This window comes from Rhagoletis zephyria, unplaced genomic scaffold (genome assembly GCF_001687245.7).
Source record: "Rhagoletis zephyria isolate East Lansing unplaced genomic scaffold, Rhagoletis_zephyria_1.1 Rzeph_scaffold_00062, whole genome shotgun sequence".
In the NCBI taxonomy this organism is placed as follows: Eukaryota; Metazoa; Arthropoda; class Insecta; order Diptera; family Tephritidae; genus Rhagoletis; species Rhagoletis zephyria.
The window spans coordinates 616,060-621,499 of NW_016157146.1; the positions used below are offsets into that span (position 1 = coordinate 616,060).

The window sequence follows — 5,440 nt, forward strand, 5'->3', positions numbered from 1 at the left end:
AAAAAGAAGTCTGATGAGGAGATGTGGTGATCTCCGAAATAGTGCTATAACTTCTACCGCTTAGACTTTGTTGCTTTTTCAATTTTTCCTAATAAACAATCGTGGTACAAAGCTCATTAAAAATATTAAAAATAAAATGTTAACAAGCCACATTGACAAAAAGAAAATATCTTTAATTAATACTAAGTCCATAATCAGATTAATATTTACTAAAGTGTTTGGAATATGTTTTTTTGTAATAAAGAGTTGTGCTCCGGAGTTTTGTGTTATGAAAAATTCATTTCTGATATCTATTTTTTATTTAAAGAACCGCAATATGGCGCTTCAAAGCAAATCTACTATATATTTGTGGAAGTATTTATGTATGTATGTGCCAGGTTGCAGCGTAAACGGATGGACAGAATTAAATAAAATTTTGCCAATGTATTGCCATGACTCCTAGACCTATAATAGGGTAAAAAATTGGAACTCGCCAAGGGGTGAGGGGGATGGGGGAATACCTCCCATAGTGAAATTTTTTAATCAGCTCTAACTTCGGAATTATAGTCACATGAACTCGAAATTTGAAATGTACAGATACCTATGGTAGGTGCTTATGGAAAAATATATGTATATAAGTGAGTTTGTAAAAAGGGGCGTGGCACATCTCATAGGTGTGAAATCTTTTATCAGCTATAACAGCAGGCAGTATTAGTGATCTCAATGTATTGCGTTTTGAAGATTTGTTATAATTGATCAACGTGAAATTCAGATAAATTATAGATGAAGTGAAGTTCACCGGGTCATCTTCTAGTCTTTAATATATACTAAGTTAATATATGTATTAATATTTACTAAAGTGTTACGAACATTATTTTTTTAAAACAATAAGAAAAAATAACTATAATTTAAAGGAGTGACACACAATGGCTAGAGACGTCGCATATGTGTATTCTTCCATATATTTGTACATATATATGGGCCGTTCTTACCGTTATATATTTTTCATCCACTCGCTTATTCCTTACCGCAAATTTTAAATAAAAATTTAACAAGTTTTAACCGCTGACACAGTACAGGCAGCAGTTTAAAATGGGAACTGGGTAAACTTAATAAAGAAAACATATTATCTGGTTAAATTAATAAGCCTATCCGGATAACACAAAATCCCAAGCTTGATAAACATTTGGTGTTATACAATTTTTATAAAGCTCTACTGGTATTTAGGAAAAATGCCGAAAAAAATAATAAAATTGATTGATTGATTGGTAAAAATAGAGAGGGAGTTATGGCTATGACAATAGAAAGTAGAAAAAAGATACCTTGTGTTGAAAGCAAAAAGGATCTGAAACAAAAAAAAATATAAATACATTGTTAATCATAACAAAATTTATGATTCGAAAAATAATTTGGAAATATTGTATTGTGTAATTTACTGTGCCAAAACTTTTGTTCGACACTGTATATAAAAAAACATACAGTAACTTCTCCCGTTACAATATTTATGTATGTTACCGGATAACTTTGGACTACGTTATCCGTTTTTTTTCAATTCTTTTTTAAAGGAAAGGTGGTTCCTCAGAGGTAGTCTCCTACTAACTGAATGTAGATCCGATAATTGGGCCATAAAGAAAATAACGGTACTCTTAAATTTGTATATGAGAATTGAAGTCGGTTTTGTTTTTTGTTTAAAATTTACTTCAGTGTCCACAGTTTCTATAAAAGAGTCGTAGGTAGGGCTGTGCGATTATTCGATTACTCGAGCAAGTTGGTTAATCAGTTATTCGGTTAATCAATTACTCGAGTAATCAAGATTTTGATTACTCAAAACGATGATTAATCGAGTTACTTGAAATATGACTACTCAAAAAAATTAATTTTGCTCGTTAAAAGAGTTTGCTTTGGAAAATGCTTCTTTTCTTTTTTATGTTCTGTATATGAAAAAAATATGTATGTATGTATGTATTTCATTTTAATTTTTGAAAACAGAAACGTTTTTTTCAAAGTATCAAGGAACTTCAACTGCTTTATATGTATGTATTTAAAGAGTACTTTGAAGTGTTGATTACTCATTTTATTCATAATGTTGATTAATCATAAAGCAAATTACTCAAATATTTTTGTTTTTGGTTAATCAAAATCTTGATTACTCGAGTAACTGAACTTTTGAGTAATCATAATGCCCAATTAATGGAATAATTGAGTTATTTACTTTATGATTAATTAAAATTTTGAATAATCAATTAATCGCACAGCCCTAGTCGTAGGCCATATTTTTTTGTTAGTTCAATTGTGGAACATTTGTATGAACTGCTTCGGCTAAAACTTCGGCTTTTGTTCTCTTTTTATATCGAGGCTTAGTGCATTGTTCGATGGGGTGATATCTTTGCCAAACATGATAGTACTTTGTTTGCCATCAATAAACACTAACTTGACGGAGTTACAGTATTCTACATTGATGCGAGCCTCAAAAGCTTTGAATAATAATTGCGAGTATGGCTTTTAGTTTTTACCGCTCAGGTAGATGACAGGCCTATAGAAAATATTTCTTAATCAATAATTTTTCAAGTACTTTTCGCTTGACACCTATATTATTATACATACCTTATCTTATTAACTTTATTGAATTAAATTTTCGAAATTGGTGGCAACTCGACTCAAAAATATTTTCAGTAGTAGGCCTTCTTAAACCTTTTTACTTTGATACCCATATTGCAATATTTAATTTATCTTACCAATTTACTTTAATTAAATTTTGAAACAGGTGACAACCCCCCTGAAAAATATTTTCGCCTGTAAGCCTTCATAACCTCTTTCTTTTGACACCCATATTGCAATATCTAATTTATGTCATTAATTTACTTATACTGAATTTTTAAACAGGTGGCAACTCTCTATTTTTTCTCGTTTTAACCATCCGGATATTATAAAAAACAAACCAAAAAAATAAAAATATTCAAGTCGGTCAAGCCGTTTTCGAGTCTTAGCGAGGCTAACGGACAGCAATTCATTTTTGTATATAAGATATCTTCTTTTAAAAATGCGCAGGCTCGAAATTGACTTTAGAGCTATGGTCTGGAGGAATTTTTTTCTTAGAATTTTATGAAGAATCCGAATATGCTAGGAACAATGTCGAAAAAATCAATCCATACAAATTGACCCGCCCTAGTATGTATGTACATACCGATTTTAACCCTTTCCCTGTATTTGTACAATATATTGTACATTTAATTTTTTGTAACATTGGAAGCGTGCTACTAAAAATCTTATTAATATTTTTGAAAACAAATCAAACTTTATGAAGTTTTGGAATGTCCCGAATTATTATTGTCGGGGATAGAGCACTGCGACCTTAACGTAAATTTCAAAATCGAAAACGTTTCAAAAATATTTTTAGAATTTAATTTAAAAATAAACCATTTTATAAAATTCCAGTGACACGCAAGTTGTGGTAATTTACTGTACAAAAAATACGTGAAAGTCAAGTAAACCTAAAGCTAATAAAAGCACATCAATAGTATGGAAATATAAAAAGCATTTCATCATATAAAAATGCTAAAATTTAACTATCATGATTTAAAATATTTTTCCCGAGTGGTAAAACAAAATTTACAATATATTGTACATTTACACTGAAAGGTTGTAAGTGTCTTGTACAATATATTGTACAAACGTCCGCAAAGGTTGCAGTTGAACAGGCAATTAGGGTGGTTTTTGCCGTGGTTTTTGAAGAGCTTGTGCGCTGTTGTTGCAGTAAAGGGTAGGTTTTTGATTCCTTGATCTACTGAAGGCAGAAAAACCGGGAAGGTTTATTAAAACGGGTCATTTGTATTTTATATTGTAATTGTATCTGAAATTATTCAAAATTTCTTTATATAATTCTCTTCTCATGGAGAAAATTTAAAATTTTTTAATGCAAATTTTAACTAAAGATACTCAAAAAGATATAAAATATTCATTCCACATATTTACAGTAAAATACATTATTTTGTACATACCTAAGTTCATTTTCAATGAAATAAAAGTTTTATTCCGTCAAACTTAGTGAAATATTTATTGAGTTTTCTTGAGTGCTTTTACTCCTTTGCGGACTTTTGTACAATATATTGCACAAATTTGAGGTAGCCCTAATAGCTACGCAAAACAACTTTTGAATATTTTTTTATTACTTTTGGTATTAAATATGAGGCTCTATGAACCTTGTAATTAAGAGGAAACATTTTTATATTCATCAGGGACGGATTTGACCGGAAAGGGTTAAAGTAAAATCTAAATACCTAAATACATATATATGTATGTATAAAAACTGATAAATAAAGATTTTAATCTTTTAAGACAATTTGTATTTTCTGTTTTCAATATAATATAAATAAGTATGTACTCATCTAGGCATTCTACATTAGTTTCTCTGTAAGGCATTCTTTGTTCGCTTCTCTGGATTCTGTTTATCCATGCGTTCCCCTTCGTTCGAAAGTAATGCTGCGGGTAAGGGCCTACGGCCAATGACATGCCCATGTTAAAATAATGCCTTCTTGAAGCGAAAGGGTAAGCGATTCCCATCGCCTAGCTCGTTTCCACTTACGTTTCTGTTGTAATCGTGTTTTTTGCTGGGTTTGTTCTCTCAATTTCCCCTACTTTGCAAGTTTTTTTGCGTACGCGAACACAAAAAGCCGATAGTTTTTATCACTTTCAATAATTATCAGGCACGCAAATGCAACTAATTGTGAACGCTATATTGACTTTACGAATTTCATTCGAATAGAATGGAAAATATACGGCATGCAGCTGTTTTCAACAGCGGATATTTTAAATCTGGTCCTTGCTGCCGGAATTCAAGTAATGGCAGGGATTTATGTTGCATTTCCAGGGCCTTATCTTCTTTTAATTCCAAAAACTTTAACTCTTCTTCGGTTTTTTTAAAAAGGAGTATTTCGGATATTGTAAATTCATCCTCAGTTATGTTCCATAACAAAGGGTTTATGAAGTATGCAAACGTACATTTAAATAATTTCGAATCGGCAAATCTTTTTTCACAATCTGCTTTCAAGTCATGCGAAATATTTTTTTCTAGCCATGAAAAATGATGCAATGTTATTTTTTTGAGATCATGAATAAAAAGACGTAGTTTAGCTTCAAAACTTAAAATAATTTGCGACAAATCAAAAACATTTTTATTCTCGCCTTGTAGAGACATTTTCAAGTTTTGCAAATGTTCCATTATCATTTTCATTCTCCAATTGCGAGTAATGTTCCGATCTCAATTTGCGTATGTGTATATAAAAAGAATAAAATAAAAAAACAACACAGTGGAAAAGAATGTCCAGCAAAGAAACTTGTATTTTAAAAAGTAAAACGAGCCAAAATGTTCTAAGCAAAGGTAAAGTAATAGGAGCCACACTTTGCTAAGCAAAGAGCCGCATTTGGCTCAAAGAGCCGCGTTTGCCCACCGTTGTAACTATAC

At 30.9% G+C, this 5,440-nt stretch overlaps 1 protein-coding gene across 1 annotated transcript in view; it reads right to left on the minus strand.

The window, feature by feature from the left end:
* LOC108370646 (putative nuclease HARBI1) overlaps nucleotides 1-5,440 on the minus strand; it is a 112,419-nt gene that overhangs the window by 106,936 nt on the left and 43 nt on the right. The gene's annotated exons all lie outside the window — the stretch shown is intronic.